At 38.5% G+C, this 12,551-nt stretch overlaps 1 protein-coding gene across 2 annotated transcripts in view; it reads right to left on the bottom strand.

Annotated features, from left to right (window-relative positions):
- The window catches only part of ATXN7 (ataxin 7), a 1,461,623-nt gene that overhangs the window by 1,194,573 nt on the left and 254,499 nt on the right, over positions 1-12,551 (bottom strand). For both annotated transcript variants that reach the window (XM_044077985.1, XM_044077986.1), the window contains exon 3: positions 8,103-8,289. The gene's annotated coding sequence lies outside the window, so the exon portion shown is untranslated. The remainder of the gene's footprint in view (positions 1-8,102; positions 8,290-12,551) is intronic.

The raw sequence follows: 12,551 nt of genomic DNA, 5'->3' as shown, positions 1-12,551 counted from the left end.
GATCATCTCTGAGCAATCTGTATGATACCGAGTAGAGTGATAGTGATTTGAGCCTGTCCGCATAGGACAGATCTTGGAGGCCATCTCTGTCTTTTCCCCCGCTTACTGCACTAAATCCTCCAAGTGTCCAATTACCTCCTCACTTCTGTAACTACATAAATCTTTAACCTTTGTCTTTTAAAATTTCCTTATTCCAGTGGATATTGTCATATTTCAGTTATTCCTTCCTACATCATTACACTCCATTATGGCACAGTTCTTCTATCCACTTCCTGCATTTCACAATTCACCACTGCCAATCTACCTTGACTAATCTTTCTCCCTGTTTTCTCACATGAACTGGTACATGATCTGACAAAGCCAGTGGATCTGTCTGATGCATACTATTCTGTTACACAGATTCTATCACGTCTCAATCAAACTGTAAATCTGAGTAAATAATACATAAATTCCACATCTTCATTAAAATCTATTTCTGTGTCTGCCAAACAAAAATCTTACAAAAGTACACCAAAAACATATCTCAATATGGGTAAGCTTTGTCCTCCTCGGCCCTATTTCTACAACTTCCTCTCCTGATAAAATTTTCTAGTTACCCATCCTAGGAGTCATACCATGGCTCTACTACCCATGACATAACAGTCCTCAGTAATTTCAGTTATATAAACACAACTACAAATGTGAGAAACTTTCCACAACACAAGCTTTTACAGTCACATCTGCACTCTGCATCATCAGCCCACCCTACACTTTTTGGCTTCGTCACTTTTGACACATATATCTACAGCCTGAATATCTGCCCACAAAGCTCCAAGAATAACAGAATTTCCCTATGTTGGTATGCTTCTGCATAACTGTGTCTCTTGCAGTGTATCTGAGCAAGTTTTTTTTAATATATCTCATCACTTTGCCCATTGTCACAAGACTGATCAGACAATTAATTTGCATTCCAACTTAATATATTCAGCCCTAATCCTGTCTTTCTGAATTGTATCCTACTTCACTTAGTCTTATCCAACATTTTGCCAACTCACTCTAGGGCCCCCCCTCATCTATGAAGCTTTCATTTTTAGCAAATACTTTATTACTGCTCTCCTCTATATTGTTAAGTAAATCTACCTTCATGCTAATATAAATAACAGCATATCCTCCTGTGATACATTTACTGTGAAAAGAAATAAAAAAAATCCAAAACAGTAATTATGATTTTACGAGTTAAAAAAGCACAATGATTAACTTAAGTGAACTTCTGCACATTTCATAGCTAAGTCCTCCCAAGGCAACAGCCTCAACTCCATTTTGGGCACAGCAGCTCGATCTCAAGACACTCATTTTTGTGGTAATCCTTGCCACATCACCAAAAATACTCAAATATCTTTCCTTCTGGAAAAATTTTACATCACCAGCCACCCCTCCATCTTCATCACTTGCTTAATTACCGTTCGTTAGTTTTGATCAACATCCTAACAACTAGATAAATGCTAAACATTATTAGGTCAAGATACTCCTATTTCCTTATGAAACCTTTTACCATTAACTCTTGTTCATAAGTTCACAGGTATAAACTAAGCTAATGATCACAAAGGTCTTTATAAGCCTAGCTATGCAGTCCAACCCATTGTGTCCCTATGTATTACAGGCATTTATTAAGAGGTGGTATGTTAGGAAGTTTTTACAGGTCATGAGTGATATACTGGTTTCAGCATTACTGTCTGCCTCTGTTTATCAGAGAGAAGGGGTCCAGACTTGGGGCGAATTCCCAATTTCCCATCCAATGGTCAAGGTTACATTTATATAGGGTTAGGGATGGACAGCCTGTTCCATAGAATGGGGATCCTCTGAGATACATATTTGTCTCAACATGTCTTGTTTATGTCACAAGCAAAATTTAAATCCTTGGATCTAGTGGTTCTGATGCTATTTATTTTGTGGATGTGTAAAAGGTCCATCAGAGCTGGATCCGTGGCTGCCTTGTATGACAGGTATAGACTGCTTCTCAGTAACCTGTAGGAGACAGAGTACAGGGATAGGGCTTTAATGGTGATCTGTATAGAACAGTATTTTTTTACCCTGGATTCAACTGGTAAGAAGCATTTGGGGGTGTTTCAACTGTTGCATATATCTCGTTAGGTACATGCCGAAGAGAACATTATACTCAGTGATGGGTCTGGATGCCATGTCCTTACTTATAAGCAAGACAAACACAGAATGATTTTCTTACTACCTTGGCCACATGTTGGTTAAAGGCCAGATTACTGTCTACACGTTCCCAGATCCCTTACTACTGGGTCAACTCTTAGGGGTGTCTTATCAATGGAGTAATTAGCCTGGCAATTTTCTCAAAAGATATTATAATGCATTTCTACCATAGAGTTTTAATACCTGGCTTTGGCAAAAGTCTTCTGTCTGTGTTTGACCCTCTTGCAAGACAGGGTGGGGAACCTATGACAGCTCCCAATTCGCAGTCATCCTGCAAACGGGATCAGCCAAAAGTCTTTCACATTAGCCTTTACCCCAGAGAAGTAGATGCCAAATAGAAGCAGTCCCAGCATGGAGCCTAAGATACCCTGCTGGTGACTGGTCTCTCAGTGGAGATAGTCTCACCAATCCTGACTTTGTGTGTCCCATCTGTGATGTATTGAACATCTTAGACAGGTCCATGTAGGTGGTATGCACTGTTATTTCCTTATCCTTTGCCTTGCTGACCTTCTCAAAGTAATCCACCAGGTTTAGTAGGCATAAGCTTCCCTTGTCAAAGTCAAACTGGGCAGGGTCACGAGTCTGAAGGTTCCTTATGTCTTTGTTGATCATTTCTATGTTTTATAAAACAAGAAACATCTTTATTAAATTATCACTTATGACATTGACAATCATACATTTACATAAATGAAAACAAACCATACTGACATATTTTTAGTTGCAAATATTATACATCACTTATAATCTACCAGTCACTGTCTGTCAGGCATTACAAAGCTTATTCAATTACTGCTTTCTCTTAAACCTCATTCCTCCTCCAATTCGTTATTCTGCCTGTATTGTTCTCATAATTCCCATTTTTTCTACATAATTAGCCACCTTAATTAAACTCTGCAAGGCATTACTATGTCTAAGCAATTCCAATTCTGTATCACAGCTCAAAAAGATAATCTCCTTAGTTATACCAATTGTTTACCCAATATTTCTGTTAGATGAAAATATTTGTGGTGTTGAGTACAAGTGTTTTACCTAAACAGTTCAAGAAAAACCTTCCCATCACTAGCAATTAGAAGAAAGCAAAAGTCCAAGCGTGTGTAATACTATCTCAAAGCATCTACGGAACAACCACTGCTGAGCTACTGTAGTGAATACTACATTTGTGTTATCAAGACTGACCTTTGCTGGGTATCTAGTGCACCACTCACTTATATTTACTGATCCTTGACTCTAAGAAACTGCACAAACAGACAAAAATATATATCTATTTTCTGCTTTGTTAAACAGCATAAACAAAAGATAATTAAACGCATGTTTGCAGACTGTCAGAGGAGACTGTCAGTTAAACTAAATGAGTTGCTTACTAAGGCCTATTGCAATGTATAGTAACTTAAGTCCTCCTTCCTTAATTACCTGTTCTAACATTGCCTACTTCACCACTAGAAATACTACCTTCTGTTTTCAGATAATTCTCACTTAAAAAACAAACATTTCTTTCCTTGGTTTTAAAACACCTTGGACTCTGTCCTTTTTCTTGTTTTGCGCTTGACCCAACTTGCTTGTTTGCTGACTGGGTGGTAGCAACACCCAGATCTGCTCTGAGTTACAGCACAATGGCATGAAAATTACAGAGCCAACTGATATTGCCAACATCCTGGCAGATAGGTTCAGTGCTAACTTTACCCCCCTCTCACCCCCTAAAGAGCCCATATCTATACAGGAAGACTGCAAAGTCCCTGTAATTACAACTACACAGGTAAAGCTACACTTTCTAAAGCCAAAAACACAGCATCCATGGGACCGGACAACATCCCAGGCTACGTTTTACATGAACTTCAGAATGAACTGGCTCCCCACCTAAGCACCATGTTCAATCATAGCCTCACATCAGGCTTTGTGCCCACTGAATAGCGCACAACAGTTATCCCACTCCACAAAGGGGGAGCCATCACTGACCCCGGGAACTATCGCCCTATTAGCCTGAACAGCCTGGTCTGTAAGGCCATGGAACATATCATCATGGAACTCATAAACAAAGACAATGGCAACCTCCAAACTCTGGACCCCACCTAGTTCGGGTTTGTGAAAGGCAGATCATGCCTCCTGAACCTGATCGACTTCTTTGAGGCAGTCACCAAAGCTGTAGACGAGGATAAGGTGGTTCACACAGCCTATCTTGACCTCGCTAAGGCTTTCGACACCATCTCCCATTCTGGAATTATAGCTAAACTCACTAAACTAGGTATAAATCCTTAAGTCATAAGATGGGTTGCCAACTGGCTCACTGACAGAACCCACACTGTAAAAGTTGCAGACTCCAAATCTGACTTCAAACCACTGACAAGTGGAGTACCACAGGGTTCAGTCCTGGGACATCTCCTGTTTGGTATCTACTTCTCTTAACTACAGGGCAACAGAGAAGGCTTTTGGCTAATGAAGTTTGTACATGACTGCAAACTAGGAGCCATAGTAGAGTCCCCAAATGATGTGGACATCCTACAGAATAGCCTCACTGAGACAGATGCCTGGTGTCAGAGCCATGGCCTCAAGCTCAATGCCAAAAAGTGCATTGTCATCCACTTTGGTAAAAACTCAGTACCCATGAACTACCACATAGGCGGCAGTCTACTTAACGCTGAATGCATGATAAGAGACCTTGGGACCCAGGTGGACACTAGTCTCTCCTTTGATAATCACACCGCCACAGTAGTCAGGAAATCCTTCTACATGGCACACCTTATCACAAAAGGGTTCTCATCCAGGAAAAAGAGAGGTTATTGTTCCTCTCTACTCAACACTCATTAGACCCATTATACAGTACAACGCCCCTTTTGGAATGTACCTCACAAAACATCTGCGGCAGCTGAAAAGGCCACAGAAGTACCTCACAAAGAAGATTACTGGCCTCACAAAGATGCCCTACACTGACCATCTCAAAAAACTCCAGCTTTACTCTGTAGCATATCGCCTACTCCGACGTGATCTCTGCCTAATATATAAAGCTATGTCAAACCCAGATCTGTTGGACATGCTACACCTACAGAAATCCCAATCCCTCTGAGCTACACACTCTACGGACCTAAACCTTGTCACCACAATAAACAGGACATGCTGGAGGGATAGATTCCTGTCCCAGAGACTTCCCATACTCTGGAACAAGCTACCCATCTATGTCAAGCAAAGTTCCTCATTAGCACTCTTCAAGAAAAATCTTGATGAGTGGATGGGAAATAGGAAATACACCCAGGGGATCACTTCTATGGCTCTGCTTGACAGGGGCACAGGAAAATAACTTTCTTGGGTGGCGTAAGCCAGGGAACCTTGTTGGCTAGGCTTACTTAGGCCCTTGGGCCAATAGCCTAGTACCTACCTATGAACCTATGAATCACTATTTAAAAAGGTCTTAGTACCTAATGGGAAGGATACTTTTAGAAAAGGTGGGTAGTAAAGCTTAAATTTCAAAATGCTGCATTCTATATGGCCTAAATGCTGTCAATGTCAGATTACACCTCCACAGATTAACTGTTAAATATTTCACTGAATACCCTATTAGTCTGCCCTAGTGTTCTCGTCTGACTTCTACACTACTGAGATAACCTTTTCCTTTAAAGCATACAATTCAAAACACACAAGTACTGATCTTAGCTAATTATTCATCTAGTGTCTCAAAGTATGACATGTGCGGTACCCTCTCTCAACTTTTATATCCAATATAGAAGAGTCCTCAACCATACCCAACATCTTCTTAGCCCAAGAAATCTGAACAAAGTTTAAAATAATAGGGAGACAAAAGCCTCAAAATAGATTTTAAATACTGCTATATAAACGTTGTTAGAATAACCGGATTTATGTTAACATGTATTTTCAGAAGGATGTGAAGTTTGAAACTCAAATATATGTCATTATTTAGTGACTTCAATGCTCAAAGATTTGCCAGAAAACAGCACATTTTATGAAAAATAGACCAAAAATATTAGGCAAAAATCTGGACATTCTATATAAATCTGGACATTTGAGAGGTACAGTCCTCACATTAAGCTGAGAGTCACCCTTTTCTACCACTCTTGATACACTAGTAAATCTAACATTTTTTCCTATAGAAATGATCCTTATTGTAAGCATTTCTTCTACTTTCAAGTGTGCCTTTGAAGCAACTAGTCATATCTTAAACTCAACGTTCTCCACTTTCAAGTTTCTGCTGTGTATCAGAAAGATGTGATAGGACATCAACATATTGCTTTTGCTTGCCTCCTGACTTTTGAATGACATCTTACTCACCTCCACTGATATAAGAATCAAGGACACATTTTTATTGCTTGGTACTCCTTTTCCACTGACAGTTTGATTTATCAGTGTCAAATCCATTGCTCTTTCTTGTTTCTGTAGATCAGGAGGGTCACTTCTTTTTGGCTTTTTCTTCTTAATGCTGTTTTTTTGTTTTCAGCATGTCCCCTGCTGACTGCTGCTGCTTGGGGATGATCAGAAGAAGTAAACAATCCTTTTTTTTAATCACTGGGCTCTGGAGCAGCAGAACTCAACAACACCATTCTAGAAGTCCTTGAAATTTAATACCTTCTTGTTCATGAGCAATACATTTTGTATCGGAAGGAAATGCAGAAAAACACAAGGTGTATTTCAAATCTAACAAAGGACTAGGCATCAATTTTCTAGTCTTGGGACTGAAGCAGACAACACTTTGAAGTTTAAGCTATGTTTTCTGTGGAGTTCCTCAGAGGTGCTATATGTACAAAGGTCTGTCCAGTTGCCATTCATAAATCACTGTCAAGTATCAGCAAAAAGATTCTTTCAAAATGTTCGATTTTAAACTGCCTGACAATTTTGTTCAAAACTAGGCCTCATGTCCACTGTCTTTCAGAACAGGAGGTAACATTGTACCTATCATTGTATATTGATGTCTTCTTCATTGGATAATGATATGCTACATAGCTGTTGTACTGTCATCATCTAAATGGAGGGCAACTTACAGAAAAAATACTCTCATCTTCAAATTTAACGGACAACAAAATCTATTCTGGGGATTAGACACAACAGATCCTTACAGACACAGGTCTCAAGAAAATGTAAGGAGTCATGAGAGAATGGAATGCACCTCCCACAAAAACTATTGCTACTGCAAGCAGTATTAGAGTAAAGGGAGGCTCTGGTTTGGCTTCTTATTTTCTTTAGGCGCTACTGTCTGTTATATGTTTTACATTTGGTCCCATTAAGCAGGCATAAAAGCATGAATGCCAAAGAAGTGAAGAATGTCTCCCCCTCGGCTATGGACACACTCACATATGGTTCATAAATGTACGACTCGTCTTCACTTTCTCTTGGGTGAATTGGTGTAGTGGTCACTTAACTGAGAACTGATCCTGAGAACTGAACTATTAGGAACACAGTGAGAAAGGACTTTTACAGGTGGAGGTACTTCATTAGAGCAAGCCACACAAGCTTGATATACACAGTCAAATCACAAAATATCACCTTCTGGTGAAGTCATATACACATGTTTCTAGCAAACAAACCCAAACAGACAATTACACTCACAAGAAACAGTATGGTCAGTAATTTTATCTGCTGCATGTCATTTTTTTTCTCTGCATACAGCAGTACAAATTTAACATATCTAATGGTGGCAAGTCACTCCGCACTCCCATGAGGCAATATGTGCCCCCATACTTTCTGTTACTTATTCTATTTCCAAGGCTGCACAACATTAGTCAAATGGCAAAGGCTAGGTTTTGAACAAAAATCAAGCACATGATAATTCTCCAAGGTTATTTGAGGTTGTGTGACCTTGGAGACAGAATAAATACCAGTGGATATGGGGGTTTGGGTGGCTTGCCCACTGCAAAAAAAATGTATGTAGTGTTAAATTTTTACTTTTTCATATTGTTCATTACCTTGTGTTTACAGAAAGGTTTCAGAATTCTTTACATTTGCTGTCAGCCCGAGTTAGTACTTCCATCTTCAGGATGCTTTCAGACATCGATAAGTTCTGTAACAGACCTTTTACGGTCAATATTTTGTGTTTTGACATGGTCTGCTTCTAGCACATGAAGTAGATCCTTTCGAAGTTTAAAGATATCTCTAGGAATAAAAAAGACAAATACTTAATTGTTGCCAGGTGATGACTCATTTGGATAAGATGACTTTGTTAGGATGACGCAGTTGTTTAGACGGGAATATTTGATTGTTGTTGCATTTCAGGGTATGCAAACATGGTAGCAATGTATTTTGAAAATATTCCTAGGCTGTGGGCTAAGACAGTGAAACTGAACTGTCAACCAGGGACCTGAGAAATTTCTCATGGGAAGAGTAAACAGGTATACATAGCAACTATTTTCCACATTCAGAGATACTAGGTCATGACAGTTTGCTTAATAATTACATATCATTTGTATGCAGCTAAATGCATTGATCCAAGTGAATGGATTTCAGCCATGATATTGGTCATGGGCAGTATACTGACTTCAACAGTGCCACTAACACATATGCACATACACAAAAACAAATGTACACACACAAACTGGCAAACAATTAGAGGCCTAAGCGCGCGCACACACAGACACACACACACACACACACACACACATATATACAAGCACACATACACAAAGAGATACATAAAAGAGAAATACAGGTACATCAGTGGATATACAATTAAATACAACTGACAAGTACTGTAATAAGAATTATGTCAATATTGTCTGTTTTCACGTGGTCTGCTTCTAGCACGTGAAGCAGATCCTTTCAAAGTTTACGGTTATCTCTAGAAATAAAAAAGAAAAACATTTTGGACTTCCAAGATGGCTGCACATTGAATAACAGCTTAATTCCAGCTCTCCCAGTGTGACAACAAAAACTCAGCAGAGAAGGCCAGTAGACTTTTCTGTTTCTGGGTAAATTTAATTACTGGCTAGTAAGTGCAATGTTGGGATGCCAAGAAACAAGAAATACAGAGGACCTGAAAGAAAATCAGCTACAAAAGGTGAGAAAAAACACTGACTCGGAAAAGTTCTGCAGCTGATCAACAAAAAGCAGTACAAGCTCCAGACATGATTTATAGTAATCTAGAGGAAAATACAAGACAAATGCACAAAAACCTGGTTAAAATAAATGAAACACTAATGGAGTATATCAATTCAAACAACAAAAGGCTGGAAAAAAATGGAATAAGCTTTAAACAGATATATAGATGAAGTGATAACACTGCAAAAATCAGATGCTGATATGAAGAAATGACTGGCTGAATATGAGACTGCTCAAGAAGAAATGTTTAAAAAAAATAACAGAATTAGAGGACAGAGCATGTAGGGGAAACCCGAGATTTTTAGCTGACCCGAGAAGCTAGAACTATCAGGCTATATTAATTTTATGAAAGCACAAATAAGCAACTGGACTGGTATTCCACAGCAGGAGTTGTTATTTAAAAGGGAACATCATGTGTATGTTCAAAACCTGGCAATGAGAAAGTAATCTAGACCTTTAATAGTAAAGATCCAATCCTACCAACGGAAGCAGTTGATTCCGATAAATCAGTCGCAGAAGAGCAAACTACTAGAAGTGGGAGACAACAAAATGCCTGTGAAGAATGATTACTCATTGTACATCAGGCAGAAGAGGAGTAGATTTATTCCACTATTCAGGGGAATGTCAAGAGGCAGGTGTGAGATTCAAACTGCTGTATCCACATATCTTCAAAATATTCTTCCCTGGAAGGACAAAATCATTTTTTGAAGAAGTACATGCTAAGGAGGAAATACAAAAGTTTGTCCAACAAAAAGTGAGCTGTGAAACAGGAGGAAATTCTGCTTCTTGTTCTTCTGGTAATGAAGACCACAGAGAGACTGTGCCAGTGAAACCTTTTCCAATGTTTCAACAGAAAATGCTGAAGAGAAGGAAGGAAACACTAGAGTTAACCAGAAGAACCAAGAGGATGTTGAAATGAAGCAGAGACAGGATTTGGGAGATGGAGATGAACAGAAAGCAAACTACCAACTTGGAAATTGACAGATGTGGGATTACAAAGCAATAACTATAACATGAACATGACAGAACAAGAAAATCTGGAAATATTGGACTTTTTTCGACTTTGTTGGACTCGTGGGGGACTCTAAAGCATATGCCCTACTTTAAATCATTAATGTTCGGAAAAATACATAGGGGCGGGGAAGAGGATGGAAAAAGTTAACTAAGTAAAAATGTTTTTTCTTAATGCTATTAATTTTATAATGTATGATTTTGTGTATGGTACAAAGTAACTTTTCTCAGTTATTTTCAAGTGTAATGGGAATACTATTGCAAACAGGTGTTCATGTTTTCTTTTTCTTATTTGTTTATTTTCCCTTCTCTCTTTCTCCTTGTACAGTTTTACAAATGTAGGCACTGCAATGTTAAAAAAAAGAAGAAAAGTGTGGTTGAAAGGGCATGTCAAAAAAGAAAGTAATGTGATTTTTCTCATTCTTGCATGGGGGGGGGATGAATGACTGGATTAAGGTCCTTAGCTTGATCTAGTAAGTTTTAAGAGAAAGCAAATACATGAAAAAGACTATTGAGTATTATAAGGCTTTTTTCTAGCAAATAAATGCATGCTTAGTAGCAATTTTGCATCTGGTCCTCATGTCTTCATGGAAACAATCTGATAAAGAGAAATTGGCTAGGAGATAATGTTCTCTAAAAGTATTCAGTTGCTTCCCCAGCTGGGAGAATTATAAAGAGAGGACAAAACCAGACAGCACTTTGTAGAAGCACATGCTGCACCATGCGTCTTTGCATGAATAACCTTTCTTTTAGGTTAACTCAAGTCTGTGAATGTGGCTGTCAGTATGGGATGTGTGTTCCTATTAGGAGGATACAACTTCAATATTTGAAGATGTACATAGTTTTGCATGTTAGCATTAAGTTAACAGGTTTTAGGGGGTATTGTGTGTGTGTGTGTGTGTGTGTGTGTGTGTGTGTGTGTTTGTTTGAGGGCTTTCAATAAAACAAAAAGTTTTGTAAGATATGACAGAGGCTCAAATGGATATGACAAGAAACAACTGTACAAAAGTTCAACCTGCCAAACAGTGTATGCATGTAACATAAAAAGCTGGAACTAGACATTTAACAAAAAAATGATTATACATAAAAGTTGGGAATAATAACTTTTTAATACAATGATGTTTTCTGTAATGTCTTTAAATGTCAATGGACTCAGAGATAAATACAAAAATGAAAGAGTAGTGAACTATATTAACAATGTAGAATGCAAATAGCTATGTTACAGGAGACACACTTAGAAATGAACATGTCAATTTGATAAAGGTCTTCAGGATGTTTTTTCAGTGAAATACCTTGGACAAAGGTAAAGAAGAGCATTTATATTAATTGCAAGAGGTGCTCCAATAGTTATAGAACAGGATAAACAAGATAATTTATTTATTTATTTAACATTTGTTAACCGGGGGTGTCTCACAGAGCCGAAAAGACCCTTTTTCTGCAGAGGCCCAGGGACAAAAGCTCCACACAGAAAAATAATTACAGATGCATTTAGATATTTAGACATGATCGGTATACACACAAATTATAATAGACATGTTTTTACAGTGGAGAGAAAAAACAAGAAAACATTAATTTAAAAATAAAGGTAATTAAAAGATTTGTGGTGTACAGATGAAATTTGGAACATAGGTAGAATACATACATAGTACATTAGCCAGTGTTTGTGAATAAGAGTGAAAAACTATTATCAAGCACTCTAGGCTTAGTATGTGTACCTTATCCGCTTTTAGTAGCCTGGGGAGCAGTCACTGCACTGCCAAATTTGCTTGAGATGTTGCCTAATGAGGTTTTTAAAGGGGACTATGGACGGTGTGTTTTGTATGCTAGTGGGGAGAGAGTTCCACTTTTTAGCCGCTGAACTACTATATAGTGCGTCTCCAAACCTATTGTAGCTGTTGGTGACTTCTAGTAGTAATTTGCTTGATGACCTAAGAGGCCTTTTGGCTAAGTGGTGTTTTACTACGTTTCTGAGGGCAGGACACTTATTGGGGAGGTAATACCTAGTGTGACAGAGGCAGAACTGATTGTAGGTTAGGAGGTTGGGCAGTTCAAGCCAGTAGAGATGGCTCAAAGCAGTACAGTGATTAGTTCTATATGAGCAATTTGCAGCAAAGCAGGCAATTCTGTTATAGCAGACTTCCATTTTGCTTAGTTCAGTTTTGTTGAGATTAGTCAGAATGGGAGATGCATAGAGTAGAGTGGATATAAGCTGGGAGCGAGCAATGGCTGATCTTCTGTTGGTAAGAAATAGTTTGATACAGTAGAGTGATCCCAGTTTGGCATGCATTTTTTTAAAAGCTAAGTTGAGA

Source organism: Protopterus annectens, chromosome 7.part0, assembly GCF_019279795.1.
Source record: "Protopterus annectens isolate FY-2018-M chromosome 7.part0, PAN1.0, whole genome shotgun sequence".
NCBI lineage: Eukaryota > Metazoa > Chordata > Ceratodontiformes > Protopteridae > Protopterus > Protopterus annectens.
Note: the sequence above shows the minus strand (reverse complement) of the source record. Positions and strands in the feature narration are given on the sequence as shown.